Here is a 13758-nt window from a genome sequence, read left to right on the forward strand (position 1 = left end):
ATTTGGAGGTGAACTTCGGATCCCTATCCGAAACTATAGACTTCGGTACCCCGTGAAGTCTTACTATCTCTCTGACATACAACTCTGCCAACTGATCCACTGTAAATGTTGTTCTAACCGGTAGAAAATGAGCAGATTTCGTAAATCGATCCACCACTACCCAGATGGAATCAAACAAACCCGTGGTCCTAGGTAACCCGACCACAAAATCCATCGTAATATCTTCCCACTTCCATTCTGGTAGGGTAAGAGGCTGCAACAACCCTGCTGGTCTATGATGTTCAGCCTTAATCTGCTGACAAGTGAGGCATCTCGATACGAATTCTACCAAATTCTTCTTCATTCCGCTCCACCAGAAGTACGGTTTCAGATCTTGGTACATCTTAGTGGTGCCGGGATGTAGAGAATACGGGGTAGAATGAGCCTCCTCAAAGATCTCATTCCTGAGTTCCACACTATTCGGAACACAAACCCTAGCTTTATACAAAAGCATCCCGCTGTCTGACACTGAAAAGTCCTTGGCTTGACCAGCCAACACCTCATCTCTAATCTTTACTAACTCTGGATCCGTCATCTGAGCGACTTTTATTCTTTCCAACAGATCAGATTGCAGCGTTAAGTTGTGAAGCTGACCTACCACAAACTCAATGCTGGATCTAACCATATCCAGGCTGAAGGAACATTCAATATCAAGAAATGTGCCATAATAGTTATGCTCGTCGGAGCTTGTCCAACTGCGAGAGGTAGATGGATTTGTCCTAAAGGTGCAACTCCTTGATCGGGGAAACCATAGACAGGCTGGAGGCATGGAGTTAGATCCTTGAGCTGGAGCCCCATCTTCTCGTAAGCAGCCTTGATCAAAATGTTTGAAGAAGCTCCATTATCGATCATGGTTCTAGCCCCCATTTTGTTTGCTATCTGGACTTCCACGACCAGCGGGTCATTGTGCGGGAATCTGATCTGGACAGCATCTTCATCGTTGAGAGTTATGGTCGGCTCTCCTGCTCGTGGAACTTTGGGCTTCCTTTCTTCCACGGCCAGGATAACTTCTTCTTGCTCGTACTGAGCTGTTCGGGCATATCTCTCTCAAGCTTTGCCCGTATCTCCAGCGATGTGTGTGCCTCCAATAATGACTTGCAAGTGTCCATCTATTGGTGGAGGCAACAGACCCTGGTTGTTCTGACCTTGGTTGGCCTTGACATACTTCTGTAAGTGCGGGTTGTTTTTATAGATTAGATGTTCTATTTCCCGCTTCAAGTTGTAGCATTCATTGGTATCGTGGCCATAGTCTCCGTGGAACCGACAAAATTTTGTCATGTCCCTTTTGTTGGTATCTTTCTTCATGGGCTTGGGCTTCTTGTACGGAATTAACGACTGAGTTGCCATATACACACTCTCTATATCTTCAGTTAGGAGAGTGAATGCAGTGTGTTTGGCATGATCACGGGGATTCTGTCTAGACTTTTCGGTGAACTTTACCTTCTTCGCGTTTCCTTGCTTGTGGTTTTTACCTGAACGCTTATCACTTGAATTGATAGAATAATGAGGAAGTTGGGCAGATGTTCCAATGGAACGCTTACCTTCTTCTGCTCAGCTTTCGCTCACCTTCTGCTCGCTGAATGGCTTCCTCTGGCTTGATGAAACCTTCAGCCCGGTCAAGGAAATCACTCATTGAGTCGACCGGTCCGTTTTTCCTTATATCCTTCCACAGTTTGCCAAGGACTTCAATGCCCCCCAGTATCGCGGACAACTTTCCATCCTCGGTTACCCGCGACACCTTGGTCGCTTCCGTCATGAATCTTCTGATGTATGCCCGGAGTGGCTCGCCTGGTCGCTGTTTTATTTCGACCAAATCTCCTAGATGCCATGGGAGCTGACGTGAGGAAGAGAATTGTGCATGGAATTCTGAAGAGAAGGTTTTCCATGAACTAAACTTTCCAGGAGCCAACTTGAAATACCATTGTTGTGTGGATTCCGACAGAGTGGCGAGGAAGATTCTGCAGCATACGTCCCCTCGCACTCCTTGTAAATCCATCTGCATCTCAAAATACTTGAGATGGGAGAGAGGATATTCTCTCCAGTGTACATCTTCCACGTTGGCATTTTGAACTTGTGGGGCAGTGGCAGAAGATGGATCTCTGGTGAGAAGGGAGTTCCGCGTGCACGGTCTAACTCAAGATCATTGTTACGCTGTCTGACCATGCCATGAAACATATTCTTCAATTCGCCGAGCTGGGCCTGTACAGCTGTGCTGACTTGATTGGCGTTTTGGTCGGGTTGGATTACGTTAGCTTCTTTCTGAGCGGGGATTTGAGTATGGGCTCTGGGCTGCACGATCATTGTAGTATTCTGCCCGTCTGTTCCCCTTCTTCTGTTTAGATCGTCCCTTAGGTAATGGGTCGTTCCCAGCCTATCGAACACAGAAGAACCTGGTTGCCTCAACGATTGATTCGCTTGGTTGACAGGCGGAATGGCTCCATTATTCTGAGTGGATCCGTCGGGTATGGCTCCTCCTGATGAATTCTCGGACAAGGTCTGCCCGCCTACCTCTTGGCCCACGAGTGGAACTTGTGACCGGGGATTGGACGGCTGACCGTTGGTTGTCTGGGAGGCATTCATCGTCGGGTCATCCTCTGTTTCTCCCAAGGGAATGACACTCGGCGTTTGTTGGCCTATAGTCTGGTAGGCTCTTCGTATCAGCACATTAGCTTGCTGACTACAATCTTCGATCTCTGCATGGTGAGCCCTTAATGTCTCCATCTCTTTTTCCCTCCATTCGGCGAACATACGCCTCTGTTCGTCAAATGCGAGGTTTACTGCGGCACGCAGTTCCTCCTGATCATGATGTAGAGTATTGCTATGACCTTGCATGAGTCCGAGCGTAGGAAGGAGATTTCGCAATTCGGTTGCGTCTCTAATGGTCGTTTGAGCGTTGATGCCTGGTGGAATAGTCGTGTTATGAACGCCCTGGCTGTGTGCGGAAATGTTATTCCCAGTCTCTTGCACACTAGGCGCAGTTTCAGTAACAGTAGTTGTCCCACCATTCACCACGCTTCCCGTCTGTCCAGGATTGACAGCGGGTGGAATCCTTGAACTTCCTGGGTCCTGCAGTGTTAGATCAATCATTTGTGAGTTTGCTGAGTCAGACAGGCCTCTACGAGTTTGCACCATCCTGTCGAATGTTGAAAAGAGCGATCTGCGATTCTCCTCCCAATGAAAGCACCAAAATGTTCACTTCGCTTTTAGCCAACGACAATGAGTGTTTTTGATAAGCGATAAACGATATGTCGTAATGAGAATATATAAGAAAGCAATAATAAGATACAAGAATTTTAAAGAGGTTCAGCCTCGAGCAGTTCTGTAATAGCCTAATCCTCGTTATTTGTATTGACTTAAGAACAAGGAAGAAGTTTCCTTTTCTTATAGCTCTTACAATAGTATCTCTGAATATATAATTCTTAGATAATAATATAGCCTTAGCTTAACTGCGTATCGACTTATAATTTCACGGTCCTTTGCCCAGTGAACATTCCTCACTATTTATAGGGCTGGAAACTTGAGGAGGAAGAGTTTCTTCTCTCGTTACAATGCACATAAACAGAAAGATCGTGTGATCAATGCTGAATGCAAGGATCGTGGGATTGAGGCTGAATACACTGATAGTGGGATCGTGTGTATGCCACATCCACGTAAGTTGATCCCTAAGGTGTAGGGCTTGAGCTGGTGACTCATGATGCGTCAAGCTGAATTCGCTAAGTGTTGATCATTTTGCACGGCTCGTTGAATATTCCATTTCGGATGTGCCAACGAGGCATCTTGCTCGGCATATCGTTCCGAGTAGATGCTCCAAGTGGAGTCCACGTGTCACCTTTCTCGTGATGCCACGCCAGAGTGCCAAATTTGGGATAACACCCATGCTTCCTTTGTAGATTCACATGATGAGATTAATTTAATAAAGCCTTCACCAACACCATTAAGAATAGCATGTAAAGCCTTATTATTATAACCAGACGATTTTTCATCTTCAGTAGTCCAACTGAGTTTAGGTTTTACCTTAGTATTACCTTTTTCATCATTTTCAGTAGGTTGAGACCAGCCTGTAAGTATAGCTCTCCATGCCTTCTCATCTTGCGATTTGATGAATGCTCTCATCCTGACCTTCCAGTAAGGATAATTCGACTCATTCAACAGAGGTGGTCGAGAGATAGAGCTTCCTTCTGCAAACAAAGACATCTAACACAAAACAAATTAAACGGAATAACCTCAAGATCTCACTAAGAATTTAGTGACTTGCTCTGGTACCAATTGAAATTCCATATTTTAATATTTTCAGTTTTATTATTTAATTAAGAGATTAATTAAATGCGAAATAATGAAACTGGACTGAAAACAGTTTTTCCGTAGTTACAGAATACAACTCTGTAACTCCAGAGAAACCCAAAAAAACAAACAGTGCACAAAAGTAAAAACACACAAGATTTTTGTACGTGGTTTCAACAATCCTTTCAGATTGTTACTAGTCTACGGGGCCACACCCAGAGATAAGATTCATTAGATCGGTATCAAAAATACAAAGTAATTGACTTATGCATAAATAGACTCCCTCTTATTGTATGCCGCAAGCTTGATGTACTCCACCTACTAACCGAATCTTGATAAAACTCCAAGAGCTCGAACTCCCTTCGATCACCTTGAAGAGTGCTTGAATCCTCCCGATTCAAGACTTAAAGGCTATCTCCCGAAAGCCTATACAACATCTCTCGTAGGTTGTGTGCTTGTATCAACCTAATGCAAGACTTCAAAAGCAATCTCCCGAAAGCTTGTAAACACCTTCTCCTGAAGGTTGTGTGCTTGTATCCTCCCGATGCAAGACTTCAAAAGCAATCTCCCGAAAGCTTGTAAACACCTTCTCCCAAAGGTTGCACTGTTGTTCTTCTTCGATGTAGGCTTGAATACAGACTCAAGACAATACAACTACAAATAAATAGAGTAAGAGTAGAATAGCTCTTCTTTACATAACAAAGACACTCTTTCCTTAAGATATGAATACAATTCTAAGTGTTTGAAAGAGATCCAAAACCTAGATGCTATAAGGTGTATTTATAATCAATATACACCTTATTGACAGCTTACACACGGTTTGAACCAGACCCTAGCCCACTAGAAACTTCCCTAAAATATTTCTTCAATCAGTCCAGAATTTTCTGTTTCTGTACCTACAGAATCGTGGGCATTAAGTACAACTTTCCTTTTATAGAAAAGGAAAGTTTAGCTCCAGTTTTCTCTTCAAGAAATCCGATCTAAGAAAATGGGAAACTCACACAAGATCAGAAAATACCAGCTGGTTAGATAAAAAAGAAATGAGTAACCAAACTTACCATTTTTACCTTTTTTCCAAAAATAGGAAAGCTAGACAACTTTCCTTCCAAGTTTGAATACACAAAATAAGGAAACCATATTAACACATACCAGATGAAATATACAATAAATAATAAAATATTTTTGTCAATTAAATATGCCAAAAATTGAATTAACAAGGTCGATTATGAAGACCAATGAAAGAGGCTCAAAATCTTTATAGAAGGTGTCTCTTATCAACTAGTTGTTTCACAGAGTTAGAAACTAGATTTGGCAGGTTGAAGGTGTTGGATGAGATGAGAACATCATGTTCCTTTTATGATGATTCTGTTGGAAGTTATTTTACCAAGAACTTAGATCTACTCACAAGTATGTTGATTTAACAACCTAAATATGAACTTCTAAAACGATGCAAAATTAAACACATAAAAGTATCAGAAATATTACATTGGGTGCAGCGGAATATATATATGTCTCCTCCCACTCAGATCTCTAACCCTTGATTCCTTTCTGTCGCAGAGTATAATCAAGATCTGAGCCCGATAGTCCTTCTTTGTTGTTTCTGAATTCTACACAGCCTTCCTCACTATGATTGAGGTATTACTTGATGTGTGTGGGCACTACTCTATCACTCATAGATTTCGAAACAGAGAAGGTAGAGAGAGAGAGGGTGGCGGCTTAGAGAGAGTTTTTGTGTGAGAAAATTCTGTCAGAATATTGTGTGTACAAAAACTAAAGCCTTTACCTTCTATTTATAGAAGACCACCTAGGGCTATGGTTGAATTAATTGACATTTAAAAATTGAAAAATCAATGTGAAAGGGAAGCATAGTGGCTGGCCTAGGCATTGTGGAAACAAGGCTTGACACTTTTCCAACTTTCCTTTTCCTACATTGCTAGTTTCCTGTTTTGTCAAAAACTGCCAATTCCTTTGTTCAACCACATAAATATCAAATCTAATTATTTAATAATTAAAATTAATTATCAAATAATATATTGTCATTCATTTATTAATAATAAAACTAATTAAAGTTTCCTAATTAATAAATATGCCCTTCAAAATCTCTATTTACTGTTTTGCCCGTAATAAGTGATAAATTCTCAAATAGACACAGTCTAACTTGAGAATTATAATTTATTAATTAAAATAAATTAAATGAGTCTTACAAGTAATATTGTCTCAACTAGTGGGGGTACCATGGGTCTATATATCCGAGCTTCCAATAAGCAGATCTAGAAGTTACTACTTAAATTCACTAACTTATTAATTCTTCGTTGCATCCACGCATAGAACTTAGAATTGCACTCTCAGTATATAGAATGCTCTATATATTCCACCATATAGACACATCATTAGTTATCCATTGTTATAATCCTAATTTGATCAATGATCCTCTATATGGATGATTTACATTGTAAAGGGACTAAATTACCGTAACACCCTACAATGTATTTTATCCTTAAAACACTTAACCCTGCATAAATGATATTTCAGCTAAGTGAAATGAGTACTCCACCATTTATCTCGTTTGGTTAAGCTCGAAGGAAATCATCCTTTGCTTACTATTCGCCAGATAGAAGCTATAGATTCCATATTTATGTTAGCGCTCCTACTCAATTGCACTACCGTGTTCCCAAAATGTACGTATCACCCTGACCCAAAAGTAGGCTTAACTAACAAATCAAAGAACATGAATAACACTCTTGAGATTGAGCCTAACCATATCAGGATTTAGATCATGTGATCTAGGATCAAATTAGTGATATTGAATTGAATAGATATTACGGTAAGTTTTATAAATCTATTTCAAAGTTCAATATCGGTCCATTCCAATGCATACTCCATGCATCCAACCTGAGCTTTACTTTAACCAATGTTCTGGAAAGAACATAGCATTTCTCCAAATGCAAGTAAACTTTGTTGTAGATTGTTATATCAGTAAAACCCAGTATTCTGATAAATCTAGGAATCCTTTATTCACATAGTCATGTTTACTTTCCACTGTGTTGACAACACAATAAACATGATCAAGTATGTGAAAGGGGTTTGGATGAATTTATAAATCAAATAGACAAACAATTGATAAGGTGAACCAAAACATACACAAATGAATGAAAAATACTTCTGTTACTTTATTGATATTGAATAACCTGGATTACATTGAAATAGAGTTTTATTTAGGGCATAAAACCCAACAAACTCCCACTTGCACTAATATAAAACAAATCAGTACATTTCAATTAACCCTAAATTCTGACGGTGCTTTTCAAATGCAGTCACTGCCAAGACTTTGGTGAATGGATCAGCTAAGTTGTCCTGTGTGTCCACTTTCTCCACCAGTACATCCCCTCTTGCCACATATTCTCTGATAATATGATATTTTCTTTCTATATGCTTACTTCTCTTGTGGCTTCGAGGTTCCTTACTGTTGGCTACAGCTCCATTATTATCACAAAGCAGGACTAGAGGCTTTTCCATTCCAGGTATTACACCAAGACTGGTGAAGAACTTTCTAAGCCAGACAACCTCTTTAGCTGCTTTAGCCGCAGCTATGTATTCTACCTCCATGGTAGAATCCGAAATCGCGGTTTGCTTTGCACTTCTCCAAACCACTGCTCCACCCCCAAGAGTAAACACCATCCCAGATGTAGATTTCCTGTCTTCAAGACATGCCTGGAAATCTGAGTCTGTATAGCCTATGGGATTTAGAGCACCACCCTTGTAGACTAATACATAATCTCTTGTACTCTTTAAGTATTTCAAAATATACTTAACAACATTCCAATGTTCCTGTCCTAGATTTTACTGATACCTGCTCACGATTCCAACTGCATAGCAGATGTCAGGTCTAGTGCATAGCATTGAATACATTAGACTTCCAACTGCAGAAGCATAAGGAACTTTTGCCATGTCTTCTATCTCTTGAGGATCAGTAGGACATTGTTCCTTAGATAGACGAATACCATATCTAGAAGGCATATTTGCCCCATTGGTATTAGTCATGGAGAATCTCTCTAGAACTTTGTCAATGTAAATTGTTTGAGAGAGAGCAAGGGATCTGTTCTTCCGGTTTCTGATAATCTAAATACCGAGAACATAGGCTGCCTCACCCAAGTCTTTCATGTCGAATTGAGTGTCAAGCCATTCGTTGATGTGAGTCATTTTCTTGACATTGTTGCCAATGATTAAAATGTCATCAACATAAAGGACCAGGAATACTACTACTTGGTCTTCCTTGAGTTGGTAAACACAAGGTTCATCTTCATTTAACTTGCAAACTTTATTTTCTTGCCCAGGAAGAACATAACCTTCTGGTTGCTCCATATAGATGGTTTCTTCAAGAAGCCCATTAAGGAAGGCTGTCTTGATATCCATTTGCCAAATTTCATAATCGAAAGCGGTAGCAATGGAGAGAAGAATTCGGATGGATTTGAGCATGGCAACCGGACTAAAAGTTTCCTCATAGTCCACACCTTCTCTTTGGGTATAACCCTTGGCGACCTGTCTAGCTTTGAAAGTTTTGACTTCGCCTCCAGCGCCTCTTTTCTTCTTGTAGACCCATTTACATCCAATTGGACGATAATCATTAGGTGGATCTACATATTCCCAGACTTTGTTCTTTTTCATGGAATCCATTTCTGAATCCATGCCGGCTGACCATCGCTTCCGTTGCGAACTTGGCATTGCCTGTTTATAGGTTAATGGGTCGTCATCAATACCGTCACCAACGGCCATATTAATTTCACCATCCAAGCCATAACGAGATAGTTTTGTAGAAACCCTCCCACTACGACGAGGTGCGGTGACCTTCTGAACAGGAGCTTTGGTAGTAGTTTTCTCAGTTGCTACAACTGAGGCAGTGGGATGGTCCTCTTCTTGAGTAGAAGAGGATGGAACATTTGAAGGAACTGTATCTGTAAGCATTTCCTCTAATACAATTTCACTTTTCGGTTTGTTGTCTTTCATATAGTTATCTTCAAGGAAAGTAGCGTTTGTAGAAACAAATACTTTGTTATCCTTGTGACTATAAAATAGTCCAACCCTAGTCTCTTTAGAATTTTCGACAAACATGCAAACTTCAGTTCACGATTCCAGTTTGCCTTCTTTCTTTCTCAAGACGTGAGCACGGCACCCCCAAATCCTATAATGGCGTAAACTAGGTGTACGACCATTCCATAGCTCGACGGGTGTCTTAGCGACTGCTTTAGATGGTACAACATTTAAAATGTCATTTGCCATTTGAATAGCATATCCCCAGAAGGACGTAAACAGAGTTGAATAACTCAGCATGGACCTAACCATTTCCAAGAGAGTGCGATTTCTTCTTTCTGCAACTCCATTCTGCTGTGGAGTACTTGGGGCAGTATATTGGGATTCAATTCCAAGTTCAGTTAAATGATCTTTGAACTGCATATCCATATATTCTCCACCACTATCAGTTCGCAAGATCTTTAATGTTTTACCTAATTGGTTTTGAGCCAAAGCATGAAATTCCTGAAACTTTTTAAAAGTTTCAGATTTCTTTTGCATTAGGTAAAGAAAACTGTATTTAGAGAAGTCGTCAATGAAAGTAACGAAATACTCATAACCACCTCGGGCTTTTACGTTCAGAGGTCCGCAAACATCTGAATGCACTAACCCTAGGGTTTGTTTGGCACGCTCTCCCTTTGCAGAGAAAGAACGTTTGGTCATTTTTCCTTCTAGGCAGTACTCGCATACTGGCAGTTCTCCTAAGACGACATTTTTCAATGGACCGTCTTTGGTTAGCCTATTGAGTCTATCAAAACCTATATGACCTAAACGTAAATGCCATAGATAAGTTTGATCATCATTATCAATCTCTTTTCTCTTAAGGCTTCTAGGTTTAGCTACATTGAAAAGTTCAGTATTTAGTGAGATTTGAGTATCAGGTCTTAAAACATAAAGCCCTTGTTCCATGTTAGCAACACATATATGAAATCCATTACGAGAAATTGAACAATTTGAACTCGAAAAATTCAATATATAAAATTATGTTTGTAAACATGAAACACTAATCAAGTTTCTACTAAAGTTGGAAATATATAAAACATTCTCTAAAAGTAAAAACTTCTTTGTATGAAACTTGATTCAGGCTGTTCCTCTAGCTTTAACTGATACCAACTCGCCATTTCCAACTGTTAGGTTTAACTCATCTTGGTGAAGATTCTCCCAAGTTTCAAGCAGCTGCAATGAAGAACATACATGGTTATTAGATCCAGAATCAAAAATCCAGGTGTATTTGTCATTCTCTAAAACACATGATTCAAAGACAAAAGCATCACCTTCGTTTGAATTGTCTAGAAGCTTGGGACATTGTTCTTCTTTATGTCCCTTTCCATTACAATTCGCACATAGAACATGATGTCTGATAATTGTATTTGAATAAGCAGCTTTGTTAGAGCCCTCATGCTTAATCTTCTTCCTCGGATTAAAGTTTGCAATACCAGGAGGTCCCATTGCAATCAGATTCCGCTTATGGGCCCTCAACTCAGTCTCGAGTTTGTACATGTCGGAGGAGTGAGGATTGTTCAATAAGTAATATAGAACAAAACTATCATACTCCTGAGGAAGACTACTAAGGATGAGTCGTACCCATTGTTCCTTTGATAAATCAATTCCTAGTAGATTTGCCTTTTGGAATTTCAGATTCATCAATAATAGGTGCGAGTTAATGCAACTACCCGGATGCATTTTCACACTATTGAGTTCTTTTGCAAAGATACTAACTAGGAGTGGATCGGGGTGAGGGTTATTCATATTGGCACTACAACATATCAATAAACAGAAGTAAGACTTTGGTTCTATAAATTCATACACAAGTTAAGAAAATAACAAATAATCACATATGTTATAAAAATACTAAATCTAACATAGTTTATTTTCCAAGGTTTCCAACGAACTGATACAGTGTCCCGTTTAGGCGAGAGTCAAAGCATCATCCATTGAATAGAGTTGTCAATTCATCTAAAATGTCAAACATTCTAGCAACCTTTTATTCGATCAAGATTGGAATTCAGCGTTGTCCCATTTAGGCGAGAGTCAAGGCAATTCTATCTTATGAGCTTCTACCATGTTTCATACTCTTGTAAGTCTTATACAGTCGCCACCATTAGGGTGGTCATAAACTATATAAAAAAACTTATAAGAATACTTATCTTTCGAGATTAAACGGTGCTAACTTGCTAATGAACGTTCCTCCATTAGGGAGGATTACTCACTAAAACAATAGCTATGTAAAACCAACAATGGAGATCGAATTTCTCTTGATTAAAGCTCATTATTTAAAATATGTATTTTGTTTAATCATTTATATTCCATATCTCAATTATGAAACATTACAAATTAAAGTAAAAACTTTAATTAAATTTCAAAAATGGAATGAAATTGAAAAATATCTTAGTTAAGTTGTTTAGAAAAATCTAAATATCTAACTTAAATATTCTTCAATCAATGACTTAATTAAATATTACCAATTAAGTAGTAATCACTTAATTTAGAAGATATTCCATTTTAAGTTCCCATATTTATAAAATATCAACTTAAAAAAAATATCCAAAGAATCTTAATAACCAATTCCTAAGATTCCTCAACTTAATTTATAATAGGAAATTCAAAAGATATTCAAATCTAAGTTGATTTGTTAGATTTAACTAAATCTCAACTTGAATAGGAATATTTAATGAAATTATAAAATTAAGATTCAGAAAGAATTTACATGGTTATAATTCAATATTTAATTAAACACAAGAAAAATACATATAGTTTTTCTAGAATAATATTCTTCAAACTATGTTTTTCTTAAATTAATTTTAAGGAAGAATGAAATTAATTATGTTGCTAATCAATTTTATTAGGTCAAACTAATATAATTAACCTAGCACAGTTATCCAAATCAGGCAAATGGGCCTTCACAATTGGGGTTGTTCATGTGAGGGGGGGCTGGGTCCAGTATGTCGTACCCACTTCTATGGCTCCCAACTCTCACACAAGGCCCAAAAGAGAGGAATTTAACCTTAAAACGAACAACTGTTATTAATTGAATAGGCTCACAACTAAATGAGCCTAAATAAAATCTATCAAGTTGTGACATTTTATTTAGCAACAACAACCTATATGTATCTATAACAGAAATTAAACATATAGGCTCACACAAGCCCACAAATTTGGATGGATCCTATCATGTTACTAGGTCATACACAGATGAAAGAAGATTGTAAAAATTACCTGTTACAAATTATTTACTTAATCTATCATCAATTGAACCATTGGTTAAAATCAGATCATTGGATCTGTCAACAAGTTAACCATGACAATTTAGATCAAGCAATAATAGGTTTTAGAAAACTTACAAACAATCTAAAACACATACTCCTGCAACAAGTTAGATTTGGATAGTTGGATGTAGGATTTATTTAATTTTTAAACATATATTTCGAAAAAAAAAGAAACAAAAATCGGTTTAAAAAAATATTTGAAAATTAAACCTACAATTTTGAAAAATTAGGTTTTAAGTAACTTAAATATCCTTTCAAAATAAATTTCTAACTTTCCTTTTAAATTTCATGTTATTTAATAAATTAAATAATAAAATAGAAAATGGTAAATACATACCCTTTTCTTATTTTACAATTTAATTTAAGTAAGAATAACAAAATTCAAAAGTTAATAAAAATATCTTATTTCCTCTTTTAAAATATCATGATTATTTTGATCTTATTTTAAATAAGGTTAAGTTACCAAAAAAAATTAATATCTGACCTTAAAAAAAATAAAATAATCAAATTTTAAAGGAAACAAGAAAAAAAAGTAAGCAAAACTTGATTTTTCCTATTTTCAAAATTAAATTACACTAATATCTAAAATTAATTTTGAAAAATCAAATTAATTTATTTCTGATAATTAGATTTGAAATTTGAAAAACAAAAATCAATATACAAAACTACACAAAAAATCGGAAGTTAATTCCATGAAATAGCATGAAAAATCGAAAAAAAAAATGAAAAAATTGATGAACAGTACGGATGGTATGCCAGGCATACCCATCCGCGCACGCCCAAGGGATGCATGCCGAGATCTCACGGCGCAGGGAGGTTGCTTGCAGCCATTCCGCGCGCGTGGGAGGGTGTTCATCATCCTAATTTTTCCAATTTTCAAAAATTCATAACTAATTCAAATTAAATCGAAATCGAGTTCTGTAAAAAGGTAAATTGCTTAGAATTTTCCAAAATATCCAACAAAAATAATTAAAGAGACAGAAAAGTAACAATTTTTCCCAGAATTCACAAACAACAATCAAACATCAATATGACACACAAAGCAACATGATACCATCCAAAACACAAACAAATCGTTTTAAGTCCAAATTTCTTGCAAGCAAAT

The sequence above is a fragment of the Cannabis sativa genome, chromosome 8 (assembly GCF_029168945.1).
Source record: "Cannabis sativa cultivar Pink pepper isolate KNU-18-1 chromosome 8, ASM2916894v1, whole genome shotgun sequence".
In the NCBI taxonomy this organism is placed as follows: Eukaryota; Viridiplantae; Streptophyta; class Magnoliopsida; order Rosales; family Cannabaceae; genus Cannabis; species Cannabis sativa.